The sequence below is a fragment of the Nicotiana sylvestris genome, chromosome 7 (assembly GCF_000393655.2).
Source record: "Nicotiana sylvestris chromosome 7, ASM39365v2, whole genome shotgun sequence".
NCBI lineage: Eukaryota > Viridiplantae > Streptophyta > Magnoliopsida > Solanales > Solanaceae > Nicotiana > Nicotiana sylvestris.
The window spans coordinates 26,235,476-26,251,578 of record NC_091063.1 but is presented as its reverse complement, the minus strand read 5'-3'; the positions used below and the strand labels follow the sequence as shown (position 1 = coordinate 26,251,578).

The 16,103-nt window shown below is 39.3% G+C and overlaps 1 pseudogene; it reads left to right on the top strand.

Annotated features, from left to right (window-relative positions):
- The first annotated feature begins 112 nt into the window (after window positions 1-112).
- Window positions 113-14,862, top strand: LOC104210537 (sesquiterpene synthase 15-like; annotated as a pseudogene).
- Window positions 14,863-16,103: the final 1,241 nt, after the last annotated feature.

Below are 16,103 nucleotides of genomic sequence, written 5' to 3'. Positions count from 1 at the left end.
GGTGATAGGAATCACCATATTGTATTTGGTTCTAAGGTAAGGTATAGTCCCCTCACTGATCTTTTTTGCAATACAACACCCAGACCTCTGTCTGGGGAACTTTACATAAAAAATGGTGACAGTAGCAACGAGGAAATACATATCGTTTTACCAAGATGACAAAGCACATGATGATGTGTTGCTAAATTTCGCAAAATTGGATTACAACATATTGCAGAAGATGCATAAAAGTGAGCTATCTGATATCACAAGGTAATTTGCAAGATAGATACTCACTAATTAACATCACAAAACGGAATTATTTTATTATAAAATACATCAATTTTCAAATCCAACTTTACATTTTTTAGGTGGTGGATGTTGAAAATGGCAAATTCCCACATCGGTGGGAGACTTAATTTGGGAAGAATTTCTCCCTATAAAAGAAGGCCTAATGTTTAGGATTTAAACACACCTCTCATTTGCCTTCTTATCTTCTTAAGGCATTTGTATCTTCTCTCTTTAGTATTATTTCACTTGTATTTTTGGAGTGGAATAAAATATTGGTTGTGTCCGAGGAAGTAGGCAAAATTGGCTGAACGTCGTAAATTCTGGTGTTCCTTTTATTGTTGCTTTATTGTCTTATTTATTATTTGGTGGCTGTCATAATTTTTAGTATAGTAGTTGTGACTCATTCACACTATATACATTTGGCTTCCGCAACAATTGGTATCAGAGCCAAGGACTGTCTAAGTATGCTTTGTGGGTGCAGCATAATCTGATCTTCCACATCAGAAAAGATTTATCTTGGTAACTGAGTCAAGGTTCTGTCTGAGTATGCTTTGTGGTTGCAGCTTAGTCTGATCTTCCACACCAGAAAGATTATAATCTTTATTTGTGTCGTCAGCTATTAAATAATATGTGTGTCAAAGATGGGAAACAATAAACAAGAAGAATCTACATCAAGTGTCAACAATACGTCATCATTGGCATCTTCGCTTATGACAAGAATTGTGTCAAATGCGAAATTTGCGGTAGAAATTTTTGACGGGTCAGGATATTTTGGAATGTGGCAAGGCGAGGTTCTAGATGTCCTTTTTCAACAAGGGCTAGATCTTGCTATTGAAGAAAAGAGACCAGATGTTATTGGAGAAGAAGATTGGAGAATTATCAATCGTGTTGCTTGCGGTACCATTCGATCCTACCTTGCTAGAGAGCAGAAATATCCATACACGAAGGAAACTTCTGCAAGTAAATTATGGAAAGCACTGGAGGATAAATTTTTTTGAAGAAAAACAGTCAAAATAAATTGTACATGAAGAAGAGACTGTTTCGGTTCACCTATGTTCCCGGTACCACGATGAATGAATATATCACCAGTTTCAATAAGTTGGTCACATATTTGCAAAATATGGATGCAACTTTTGATGATGGTGACTTGGCCTTGATGTTGTTGGGGCCACTTCCTGATGAGTACGAGCACCTTGAAACTACTCTACTCCATGGAAATGACGAAATTTCTCTCAGAGAAGTTTGTTCGGCTTTGTACAGCTATGAACAAAGAAAGGGAGAAAAACAGAAGGGCAGAGAAGGAGAAGCACTGGTTGTGAGGGGTCGTGCTCAAAATCAAACGAGTGCAAAGAAGGGAAGATCCAAGTCAAGATCTAGACCCAACAAAGATGAATGTGCCTTTTGTCGAGAAAAGGGGCACTGGAAGAAAGACTGTCCGAAGTTGAAGAATAAGGTCAAGCATAATAATGGAAAGGCCATTATGGATTCAAATGTAGCTGATTGTGATGATTCAGACTTCTTATTAGTTACAACAGAGTCATCAACATCATCAGACATATGGTTGATGGACTCGGCTTGTAGCTATCATATGTGTCCCAACAAGGGCTAGTTCGTACATTTTCAAGAAGGAAAATATGGAGTCATCCACTCAACGGTTAAAAGCCCTCTAACCTTATATGGCATTGGTTCGATACGATTAAGGAACCATGATGGAATGATAAGAACATTAATAAATGTTCGATATGTACCGGGTTTGAAGAAGAATCTCATATCTGTGGGAGCCCTAGAATCAAAAGGGTTCAAAATCATTGCAGAAAATGGAGTGATAAGAGTATGCTCCGGTGCACTAGTGGTAATGAAGGCCAATCGAAAGAACAATAACATGTACCGTTATCGCGGTGGTACAGTTATTGGGACAACAACAGTAACATCCAGTGACAAAAAAGAGGCAGAAGCAACCAGGCTATGGCACATGCGCTTGGTACATGCTGGAGGAAAATCCTTGAAAACTTTATCAGATCAAGGATTTTTAAAAGCAGTAAAGGCTTGCAACTTGGAGTTTTGCGAGCATTGGTCAAAGGAAAACAGACAAGGGTTAAATTTGGTACAACGATCCATAATACTAAAGATATTTTGGATTATGTACACTCTGATGTTTGGGGTCCTTCCAAAACACCTTCATTAGGCGGGAAACACTATTTTGTAACCTTTGTTGATGATTTTTCCCGAAGAGTGTGGGTGTATACAATGAAGAGCAAAGATGAAGTGTTGGTAATTTCTCTAAAATGGAAAATGATGGTGTAGAATCAAACAGGCAGGAGGATCAAGTGTATTCGTATAGACAATGGAGGTGAATACAAAAATGATCATTTTAATAAGGTTTGTGAAAATGATGGCATCGTCCGACACTTCACTGTCAGACATACACCACAACAGAATGAAGTGGCAGAACGTATGAACCGGATCTTGCTGGAGAAGGTACGATGTATGTTGTCCAATGCTGGCTTGGGAAAAGAATTTTGGACTGAGGCAGTTACATATGCATGCCACCTCATTAATCGCTTACCATCTACTGCTATTGATGGCAAGACACCATTTGAAAAATGGTATGGAAAGCCTGTTGTAGATTATGACTCTTTGTACGTGTTTGGCTCAACTGCATATTATCATGTGATAGAGTCAAAATTGGATCCAAGGGCAAAGAAGGCTATTTTCATGGGGATTACTTCTGGAGTCAAAGGATATCGCTTATGGTGTCCTATGACAAAGAAAGTAATATTCAACAGGAATGTTACCTTTGATGAATCTGCTATGGTAAATAAGGTAACAGAAGATACCAACAAAACGAGGGTGCTTCTAAGTAGGTGGAGTTTGAGGGAAAATTTATTTTTCCTACACAAGAAGCAGAGGAGGAAACAAATGAAGATTATCCTCTGGAAGAAAAGCTAGTAGAGAGGGAGATTCCAACTTAGGAACCTCAACAACAACTTGAATCAATTGCAACTAGCAGGCCAAAAAGGACAATAACAAAACCTGTTCGTCTTATAGAGGCGGTTGCTTGTGCCGCCTCAATTGCAGATGATGATGTTCCGACCACTTATAAACACACAGTCCAAAGTTCAGAAGAAGATAAGTGGAGGATTACCATGAATGATGAAATATAATCCCTCCATCAGAATCATACATGGAGATTGGCCAATCTCCCGAAGGGAAAGAAAGCAATTGGGTGCAAATGGGTATTTGCAAAGAAAGAAGAATTTCCTAACCAAGAAGATGTTCGCTACAAAGTAAGATTGGTGGCCAAAGAATATGCTCAAAAGGAGGGAATTGATTATAATGAAATGTTTTTTCCAGTTGTAAAACATTCCTCCATTAGAATTATGTTGGCTTTGGTAGCACCGTTGGATTTGGAACTAGTTCAAATGGATGTAAAAACTGCATTTTACATGGAAACTTGGAGGAGGAAATCTACATGACTCAGCCAGAAGGATTCAAAGTTGCTGGAAAAGAAAATATGGTGTGAAAACTTGAAAAATTATTTTACGGATTGAAACAATTTTCTAGACAATGGTACAAGCGATTTGACGAGTTTATGTTGCGGCAAGGGTACAAGAGAAGAAAATACGATCATTGTATGTATTTGCGCAAGCATAAAGATGGTTCTTTGTATATCTTCTCCTATATGTTGATGATATGTTGATAGCTTCCGAGAATTCGGAAGAAATTGATGAGTTGAAGATTCAACTGAAGAAGGAGTTCGAGAAGAAGGATCTAGGTGAGGCAAAGAAAATTCTTGGCATGGAGATAATAAGAGATAGACGTTCAAAGAAACTCTGTTTATCTCAGAAAGAATATTTGAAGAGAGTACTGCAGCGTTTTGGCATAGATGAGAAGACTAAGCCGGTTAGTACTCCACTTGCTCCCTATTTTAAGCTAAGTACTACTATGTCGCCAAAAGATGAAGCTAAACAGGAGTATATGTCAAGGGTACCATATGCAAATGTAGTTGGTAGCTTGATGTATGCAATGGTCTATACGAGGCCTGACATTTCACAAGATGTTGGAGTTATTAGCAGATATATGCATAATCCAGAAAAGGAGCATTGACAAGCTGTGAAGTGGATTCTACGGTATAACTGTAGATGTTGGGTTAGTTTTTTAGCAGGAAGACAATCAGTCTGTAGTTGGATATTGTGACTCAGATTTTGCGTGTGATCTGGACAAACGAAGATCAACTACTGGTTATGTGTTTACTTTTGCAAAGGCACTAGTTAGTTGGAAGTCTACTTTGCAGTCAACAGTTGCTTTGTCTACAACAGAGGCGGAGTACATGGTTATTACAGAGGCTGTGAAAGAGGCAATTTAGCTTCAGGGGTTGCTAAAAGAGCTTGGTGTTGAACAAAAAAGTATCACAATTTTTTGTGATAGTCAAAGTGCTATTCAATTAGCGAAGAACCAAGTTTATCATGCAAGGACGAAGCACATCGATGTTCGGTATCATTTCGTACGAGAAATCATAGAAGAAGGTGGAGTCACGGTGAAGAAAATTCATACTACAGAGAATCCTGCTGATATGCTGACAAAAGTGGTGACTGCGGTCAAGTTTCAACATTGTTTGGATTTGATCAACATTGTTGAACACTGAAGATTGAAGATGAAGACACAACCAAAATTTGTTATTGAGAGAAAATTGAAGATGTGGAATTTTGCCAAGGTGGAGATTTGTTGAAATTGGCAAAATGTTTGTCCCACATCGGTGGGAAAACAAAAGTTGGGGGGATTTTCCCCCTATAAAAGAAGGCTTAATGTTTAGGATTTAAACACACCTCTCATTTGCCTTCTCATCTGTTTAAGGCATTTGTATCTTCTCTCTTTAGTATTATTTCACTTGTATTTTTGGAGTGGAATAAAATATTGGTTGTGTCCGAGGAGTAGGCAAAATTAGCCGAACCTCGTAAATTCTGGTGTTCCTTTTATTGTTGCTTTATTGTCTTATTTATTATTTGGTGGCTGTCATAATTTTTGGTATAGTAGTTGTGACTTATTCACACTATATACATTTGGCTTCCGCAACAATTGGTATCAGAGCCAAGGTACTGTCTAAGTATGCTCTGTGGTTGCAGCATAGTCTGATCTTCCACATCAGAAAAGATTTAGCAGGAACATACTAACCAAGGTGTTATGCTTCATTTCTATTGCTGATGACATCTATGATACCTATGGAACAATAGACGAACTCACTATCCTTACAAATGCAATAGAAAGGTATCTTGTTTTCTTCTTTTTGTAACATTAACTGCTTAACTTTTATTTTACCTTGTAGTAATGTGTACACTAAATAAGAAATTTCATTAACAATCTTACCTGTATTTGAACGTAGGTGGAACATTAACGACGCTTCAGAACAATTACCGTCATATATGAAAGCTTTATTACCTAGCTCTTCTAGATGTTTACAGTGAAATTGAGAAAGAGTTGGCAAAGGATAACAAGTCATTTCAAGTCAACTATTCCATAGCTGAGGTAAACTAATTTTATAGCAAATAGTTATTTAGTTAATGCATATCCAGTAGCGGCTCAACAAGATTGGAGGCCTAAAGTCAAAATTTAATCGGAGGCCTTTTGAAATGAAACCTTCATATATATATTTTTACTAGTTTTAGCATACGCACGTTGCGCGTGTACCCTGTCACAATGATTAACTATTTTAAAATAAGATTTCATTAATATTATATTAAAATGTGTGCTTGAGTTATAATAAAAATGCAAGATATGTTAATGTAAATAAATAGATTATGAATTTTTAGCTGCAGTTTTTTTACTTTGATATAATCTAAGTGTATGATATAAAAGTGTAAGAGATATAGTTCGTCACAAATCTAAAATATTAATTATAATTACACTTTAATCAAATACATTACAAAATTTAATTTTTAAATAAAAATTTATTCTAAAATAGTAAAGAATCAATGAGTACTTTATTTTTGGATCTTTATGTTATTGAACCGCTAGTGTTATTTAACGTTCGTGGACTAATTTTTGCTCACTTTCTTTCTCATTTATATTCTAAGGATTTTCTTTGTTATTCTAATTGATGAGCTAAGTATTAAAATATTTTACAAATTACCGATGAAATGACTTCAATATAATGTAAATATGTGAACATATACATACATACATACATGCATACATACATACATACATACATACATACATACATATATACATATATGTATATATATATATATATATATATATATATATATATATGTATATATATATGTATATGTATATGTGTATGTATATGTATATGTATATGTATGTGTGTGTGTAAATTTCACATATTTACTACAGAGGTAACAAAAAATTTAAAAGAAGAGAATTAAAAATTAACCAAATATATAAACAATTTTTCTCGGCCCCAACTAAAAGTATTCTAATAACACAACATAGTGAAGGAATTGTATTCTACATTACGAACTTCCAACTATTCAAGGTTTTGTAATTTTATAAATGCAACTTTTCTAATAAGTAAAAGTTTTAAAATAAGGAAGAATTTTATAAAGAATAATATAATCGATTTTAAACTCCTAAATATTAGGAATTACTACAGTTCAAATAGGAAAATATTTAATGACCAAAATTTTAGTTGATTTTAAACTCCTAATTTATAGGAAAAACAATTGAATGACCATTTTGTCCAGTGTAAAATCTATTTATGAAGGGTAAAAAAGGCGAACGACATTTCGATAAATGCCTTCGTGCTTTTAATATAGTATAGATATAGATTTAAAGTCTATTTTCTACCTTTTTGAAATGTAAAGTTGTTTATGATTTCTTTTATAAATCATTTAACCTCTCCTAAGACATTGTTGATCTTAAGAAATAGAACCAGATTCAAGAAGTTGATAACTTAATATCAAAATAATTATTTGATTTTTCAGTATACTTGTTGCAATACTTGAAATCTGAGGAAAAATATTAAAAATGCGCAATATAGTTCAACAGTATTCTCCAGCTCTTCTGATCGTTAGAAAAGAAGTGATCTTTTTTATGAAACAGTATAGCTTATCGAAAACTTAAACTTTTGCAGAAACTAAGAAAGAGAGCATAAGAGTGTGACATACGTTTTCTGATGAGAAAAATTAAAATTGAGATGTGAACTACTAGAGACACCAAAAAAGGGACTATTAGATTATTACACATTTTCTAGTGATGAATATGAAAAGAAAAGAATAATGTAGGTACTTCACTAATAATGTCAATTTTGTAAAATGTAAATAACCCAATATTTTATATTTAGGGTAAGGATTTTATGGGGGAGTGATTCTCTTTCTCTTATTTTTGCTCAAAAGATTATATCAACAAATTAAAGTTATATTACTTTTTATAAAATATTTCACTTTTCTACTTGAAATACTCAATATTCTTTTCTTAAAAAAAAATCAACTTACAATATATTTTTGGTGAAAATTTGGCTACACAACCAAGAATTGTGTTGGAATAGATATGATATAACCTGCCTTAATTAGATATTTCTGGTTCGAGCCCAATGAATGATATCAAGTTAGAGTGCACTTTCACTTTTACTAAGTCTTACGCGGTGTAAATTTAAAATAGTCGAGTCTTCAATACAAATATCAAATATGAATAGAAAAAATAATAATTTGGGGAACCCAAAACTTTGGGGCCTTAAGCTATTGCTTTACTTGTTGACCCTTTGGCCGCCTTTGAATCCACCAATTAAAATATTTATGAGAATTCATGAGTGTGAGCTCTTTTTTCGGATAAAAAAGTTGATAAAAAGGCATATTTTCAAGAGGCCAAATGGTATCATGGGAATAACGTCCCAACAATGGAACATTATGTGAAGAATGGAATTCGATCTGGTACTATCCCATGCCTTGCCACTCTCTCTTGGTTAGGCATTGAAAATGCAGAAACAAAGGAGGCACACGACTGGCTTGCAAGTGAACCTCCAATTCGGGTTTCTTCTTCTATCATTGCTAGATTATCAAATGATATGTCATGGGCTGCTTTCCAGACACGCCCCATGACCCCTTGGCCGCGCCCCATGGTGGCCTAGCAAGCCTCATAATGCCTAGCGCCATGGTTGGCTCCGTGGTCTTGGCTGCGTCAAGTGACAAGTGCGCATGCGCCTCTGTCGCTCCACCGATACCTCTCGCCAGCGCCCAAGGGCTGGCCAATGACAACAGAGCCGCGCGCCCTGACAATACCGCGCGCGCAGATCCTGATGCCTTGCCAGCGCCCAGCTGCAGGCCCATTCCAGCAGCGCCTCGCGCACAGACCCTGATGCCAAGCACCAGCGCCCAGCCTCAGGCCAACACAGCAAATGTCGCGCGCGCCCACAGCAACGCGCGCGCAGTCCTTGACACGCAAGACAAAGTTGCTGCCATCGGACTTAGTTCTACCTTGTAATAAACTAAGTCCTTTTTCATTGTAATTATAGGCTAGTTTACATCATTTCCATTTCAGTGTGCTTCTACAGCTTTATTAGGACTAGTCATGTAATGTTGGTTTATTTTTTTAAAGCATTATTAAGGGGGACCAAACAATCAAACATTTTCAAGCAAGCATTTTTCTGGTGTCTCTCCCCCTCGACACCGCATCTTTGTAATCAGCATTTCAGTCATCAATAAAATCATCATCATCATTCAAAACCCAATTCTCTCTCAGCTTCCGTAATTGCTCTTGACATTGGTTTTCCCGCACGGCACTGACAATCTAGTCTAGCGTGCGGAGGGGACCTCATTGGCGGACAACAACCTCACTGACATCGGTTGCTTAGCCTTACATTGCCCTTCCAAAGAACATCAGGAAGGCGTTGCGTAACAGTTGGTATCAGAGCCTAGGCTTGACATCGGACGAGGGAACACATTTGCCATAATCACCATTTCTGACCATGGTGAATCATGGGGAGCGTCTAGCATCCCTAGAAAAGACGGTTGACCGATTACGACCCATCGTGGATACGGTGCCTGATCAAAACAACAACCTAGTGCAAAGGTTGGATGATCTGGACCGCCGAATGCGGCAGGCAGAAAATGATATTGCAAACATCAGTCGTGACTCTGACGATGACCGACAAACGGAAACCATCGAAACTGCCAATATTCATGGCAAATTTGAGGACCTCCAACAGGAGCGTGCCGACGATTTAGCCCATCAGCAACAAGAGGCAGACAGACTAACTGCCATGCAACAAACCATAGACGACTTGACAGGCAAGCTCAATGTTGTCAATACTGCCCTACAGAGCCTACTTCGAGGAGGCGACAACCACATCAGAGGTGCAGCAAACCGCACCCCCATTCCACAAAAGCTTAAGATACCGGAGCCAAAGCCATACGAAGGATCCCAGGATGCTAAAGAAGTGGAAAACTTCATCTTCGGCATCAAACAATATTTTGATGCCGTGGGCCATTTGGAAGAATCCAAAAAGGTAGCGACTGCTGCCATGTATCTTCAGGGCGATGCCAAACTTTGGTGGCGGGTCAAATACGAAGCCATCAAGGCCGGTGAAGATACTCTCCAGACATGGGATGAATTGAAGGTAGCCATACGCCTGCAGTACTTCCCCGAAAATGTGGAATACAATGCAAGGAGAAAGCTACAGGAACTCCGCCACATCAAATCAGTGCGGGAGTACGTGCACGAATTCTCCGCACTCATGCTAAACATACGCGACATGGGGGACAAAGACAAACTCTTCGCATTCATAGAAGGTTTGAAACCTCATGCCCGTATGGAACTACAGAGACAATGGGTAGACACCCTGCCCAAAGCCATTCAAGCTGCAGAATGCCTTAGCGATTATTATTTGGGAACTCAGAATAACAGGCCCCAGCCGTCTGTCCGAGGAGGATTCAACGGGAACCATCCCAGCAATGGTGGCCCAAGCAAAAGTGGGGGAGATCGGAGTACATCCAAACTAAGACTCCTCCCTCCAACAGCAACAGTGATGCATCCATCAACAACAATCATTGGAGAAAGCCTCCCTCAGAATGCCGTCATTGCGGTGGGGCACATTGGAACAATGAATGCCCAAACATCAAGGTCAATGCTCATCAGACTGTCGAGGATGAGACAGATGCATCAGACACATCTGAAGACAACCAGGTAGGCGCCTTCAATGCAATTGTTGGCTCTATCCCTCATGCCTTAGCGGGGACCAGTGCATGTCCTCCTAAGAAAACATCAGTCCCGATCACCAGGAAAGGGAAAGAAAAGATGGACGAAGGACCTCCTAAACAAGCGAGGACCCTCATGTTCGTCGAATTGAAAGTGAACGGCAAGCCCCTTCACGCATTGATAGACACGGGTGCCACCCACAACTACTTGTCATCAACGCAAGTAGCGCGCCTAGGTCTTGTGGTACAAAAGAGCAAAGGCCGCGTCAAGGCTATCAACTCACCACCTCAGACATTGGGTGGAACAGCTACAAATGTCCCAGTGAAACTTGGCCCATACAAAGGAAGCATCGACCTGCGCATTGCAATCATAGATGACTTCGACATCATAGTGGGTTTGGAGTTCATGAGGCAAACCAATACCATACCGGTACCATATGCCAACATGCTCCTGATGATGGGAGAAAATGGGGCCAAGCCCTACACCATACCATGTTTTCCCATAAAGATGGCCGCTGAAAACATCTCGGCCATGCAGTTGGAGAAGGTAGTCGACAGACATGAACCCTTGGTTCCGGCTACTCTTCGCAGCAACAATCAGCCATCATGTCATCGACCTCAAAAGACTGGTGATGCTCCTTAGCGTGTGAAGACTTGTTAGCCATGCCACAAGGACAAGTCGGATCACTCATCACAGACGGGACCCTCGCAGCCATTACATATCCCTCAGAGACCATGGGAAAGTGTTTCCCTCAGATTCATCACGTGATTGCCCCAAGTCGGTAATCTTGCATCCATCATGGTTGTCATAGATCAGTTTTCAAACTATGCAACCTTCATAGCAGCCCCGCAGAACATCTCAGCAGAAGATACAGCTCGACTCTTCTTCTCGCACATTGTCAAACATTGGGGCCTGCCCAAAGACACTGTTAGTAGGTGCGACTCACGCTTCACTAGCAACTTTTGGACCCATCTCTTCAGATGCTTTGGGTCAACATTGAGTCACAACTCAGACATCCATCCACCATCGGATGGCCAGATAGACCGGTTCGATGACATACTGGAGGAATATCTCCGCAACTTTGCAACCGGATCACATAAACATTGGGTGAAGCTCTTAGATGCTACTCAACTGTGTTTCAATTCTCAAAAGAGCCATCATACAAACAAAAGCCCTTTTGAAATTGTTACCGGACAGCAACCTCTTCTCCCGCAAATGGTGAATGCATCAACCATGCCGAAATCTCCTCGAGCTGCCAACTTCTCGAGCGAATGGGAGCGCAACATGGGGATAGTGCGGAGCTATCTCATCAAAGCCCAAGAGCAGGCAAAAAGGTTCACCGAACAAAAGCTTTGCTTTGCCCAACATCAAACAGGGGACAAAGTAATGCTATGCATCCCAAAGCGGTACTTGTTTGCAGAAAGGACCCATGACCGTTGCCTGCAACAAAAATACATCGGCCCCCTGCCCATTGAAAAACGTATTGGGAAGTCCACATACCAGGTGAAAACTCTATCCTGATGGAAGATCCATCTAGGCATCCATGTCAGCCACATGAAATCATTGTGTCGCTACAACAGCAAGCTCACAGAACAGAGGGGCGCATACCTCCCATCCAACAACCATCAGAAACATCATCATCATAAGGCTCCGAGGACGACGCCAACTCAGGTGGGGGAGAATGTCATGGGCTGCTTTCCAGACACGCCCCATGACCCCTTGGCCGCGCCCCATGGCGGCCTAGCAAGCCTCACAATGCCTAGCGCCATGGTCAGCCCCGTGGTCTTGGCTGCGCCAAGTGACAAGCGTGCATGCGCCTCTGTCTCCCCATCGATGCCTCTCGCCAGCGCCCAAGGGCTGGCCAATGACAACAGCTCTGCGTGCCCTGACAATGTCGCGCGGGCAGATCCTGATGCCTTGCCAGCGCCCAGCTGCAGGCCCATTCCAACAGCGCCTCGCGCATAGACCCTGATGCCAAGCACCAGCGCCCAGCCTCAGGCCAACGCAGCAAATGTTGCGCGCGCCCACAGCAACGCGCGCGCAGTCCCTGACCCGCAAGACAAAGTTGCTGCCATCGGACTTAGTTCTACCTTGTAATAAACTAAGTCCCTTTTCATTGTAATTATAGGCTAGTTTACATCATTTCCATTTTAGTGTGCTTCTACAACTTTATTAGGACTAGTCATGTAATGTTGGTTTATTTTTTTAAGCATTATTAAGGGGGACCAAACAATCAAACATTTTCAAGCAAGCATTTTTCTGGTGTCTCTCCCCCTCGACACAATATCTTTGTAATCAGCATTTCAGTCATCAATAAAATTATCATCATCATTCAAAACCCAATTCTCTCTCAGCTTCCGCAATTGCTCATGACATTGGTTTTCCCGCACGACACTGACATTCTAGTTTAGCGTGCGGAGGGGACCTCATTGGCGGACAGCAACCGTACTGACATCGGTTGCTGAGCCTTACGTTGCCCTTCCAAAGAACATCAGGAAGGCGTTGCGTAACAGATATTGTATCACATGAGGTATACCATAATTAGGAACTAAGTTTTGTCGTTCTTTAGTTCAACCCTAAATATTAAATAATATTACATACTTATTCGTTATAGTATTTATGAGTTCTATTGGGATCGAAATAACATGGTGCACGCGGAAACTAACAATACAAAGTTTGGTGGACGATAAATCAGACGACAAAAGAAAAATATACTAAACTAAACATAATAGTTTATAATGGTTTGGTCAATTGATCTACATATGATAAAACTAATATAAAAGAAGAAAACTATCGAGAGAAAAATCTCTCCCTGAACAAACTCTTTAATGACTACATTGTAGATATTTTTTGTTGTACTCTTATGAGAAGTAGAGATCCTTAATTTATAGATATGCAAAACTTGTCTTCCAAGAAAAGGATAAGACATATTAAGGAAGTTTAATCCTTTTAAGAGTCATTTTCCATTCCTTTAAGAAGGAGAGTCCTAATAGACTAGAAATTCAGGACAAATCCTAACAATCTCCCCTTGGCCTGAATTTTCTTGACAAAGTTGATTCACCTTCTTCACATAATCTTCATCACTGCTGCTTGCCATAATTAAAAATCGGTAAAGGTTGAAAATCTTGGTATTGATTAAAAGAAGCCCAAGTATGGGTTAAAAGGATTCCACGTGTTAAGAATAAACATGGGGTAAAAGAAGCTCATGCATTAAAAAGAAGCGTGAGTTAAAACTGACATTGGAACTCATGCGTTACAAGTAGGCATGACTTAAAACTAGCATTGGTTAAAAGTGCCAAAATATGGGTTAAAAGAGAAATGTAGCAGCAGGCGTTTTGAATACAATTGTGATTGTAAATTTATCTCCACATATAGTATATTGAATAAATCTTCATTATCGTCCTGATCTAAACACGCATTGAGTCTGTCTTCAACCTCGTTCAACCGTTGACTCTGCATCATTGGCTCTGATACCACTTGTTGGGATCGAAATAACATGGTGCATGCAGAAACTAACAATACAAAGCTTGGTGGACGATAAATCAGACTACAAAAGAAAAATATACTAAACTAAGCACAATAGTTTATAATGGTTTGGTCAATTGATCTACATATGATAAAACTAATATAAAAGAAGAAAACTATCGAGAGAAAAATCTCCCCCTAAACAAAACTCTTTAATGACTACATTGTAGATATTTTTTGTTGTACTCTTGTGAGAAGTAGAGATCCTTAATTTATAGATATGCAAAACTTGTCTTCCAAGAAAAGGATAAGACATATTAAGGAAATTTAATCCTTTTAGGAGTCTTTTTCCATTCCTTTAATAAAAAGAGTCCTAATAGATTAGAAATTCAGGACAAATCCTAACAAGTTCAACAATAGTTATTTTGCGAGCTTAATATATAGTTGATCAAGGCCTTAAGGCATATCTAAAATTTTAATTCTGTGGGTTCAGACTCAGGTTTCAACCGTTGGACTCATCACCTTGTTTGAGTACATATGGGTTCGCCCTTCAATATTTTTAGCAATTCTAATGGTTTTTGCACAAATAAATTTAGACTAAAATTATGGGTTCAAATGAATCTACACCTACAATTGTTCATACCATTTTTGTGTAATGCTTGTCGCTCTTATGGATATGCAGAGAGAGCAAGAAGGAGGAGATACATCAGGTGTCGAATGTTACATGAATGAATATGGTGTGACAAAGGAAAAAGCATACATGGAGATTAGGAAAATAATGGATAATAGTTGGAAAATTTGAATCGAGAATGCCTAAAACCTATAGTTATACCGAGGGTTTTACTCATGCCAGTGCTCAACCTTGCTAGGATGTCGGAGTTCTCATACAAAGATGAAGATTCTTATACTTTTTCCAAAAACAACTTGAAAGACATCATCTCTGAGGTGCTAGTTGATCCCATTACAATGTGAAAACTTGAAAATTAAAGCTAAAAACATAGAGCAAATGGAATTAAAAAAAACAAATATTGCAGTTCTCTAGAATGCTTATATTTTATTTTTAATTTATTTCGGTAGAACGGAGAATATTATGATCTATATTTACTATGTGTGATTATATTTAACTTCACTCGAGCCTCGTCTGATTGATGCTCGGGGCTCCCAGGACCCGCTCGAACATACCGACAAGTTTAAAATCATAAAACGAACTCGATTGAACCTTCGGAACGCCCGAAACAACGCTAAATCTAAGAATCACCCCCTAAAACCAATTGAATCAAATTTATGAACTTCAAGTTCTTCAATTTACTTCTAACGCGCCGAAACGTACTTATGCTACTCGGATTGACACTAATTTTTTTGTGCAAGCCTTAAATGATACAACGAAATTATTACCGTCCCAGGAACTCTGTTCAGACCTCGATAACATAAAATTCGCTCCAAACCAAATACTTAAGAACTTCAAAATCCTTAATGTTTCAACTTCCACTATTAGGCGCCGAAACACTCCCGGGTTATCCAAAACCCGATCCGGACATACACTCAAGTTCAAAATTATCATACGAACCTATTGGAACTATCAAATCCCGATTTCGAGGTTGTTTACTCAAAATGTTGAACAAAGTCAAACTTGGCCTTTTAAGCCAACCTTAAGGAGCCAAGTGTTCCGATTTCAACCCGAACTCTTCCAAATTCCGAACCAACCTTTCCCGCAAGTCATAAATCTATAAAAACAAGTACAGAAAGTCTTATCTAGGGGTGGGGTTCTAAAAGAAAAATGACCAGTCGGGTCATTACATTCTCCACCTCTTAATCAAACGTTCGTCCTCGAACGGGTTTAGATTCATACCTGAAGTGCTGAATAAATATGGATATCTACTCTGCATGTCCTCCTCGGACTTTCAGGTCACCTCCTCGACTTGTTGGCACCTACACTGGACCTTCACCGCAGAAATCCTCTTGGATCTCAACTGGCGGTCTTGTCTATCAACAATGGCAACTAGCTCCTCCTCATAACCCAAACTCTCATCCAGTTGAATAGTACCGAAATCTAACACATGGGACAAGTTGGTGTGATACTTCCGGAGCATCGATACATGGAAAACCGGATGAACTCCCGATAAGCTGTAAAGCAAGCTCGTAAGCAACCTCCCCAACTTGCCTCAACACCTTAAATGGGCCAATAAACCTTGGGCTCAACTTGCCTTTCTTCCCGA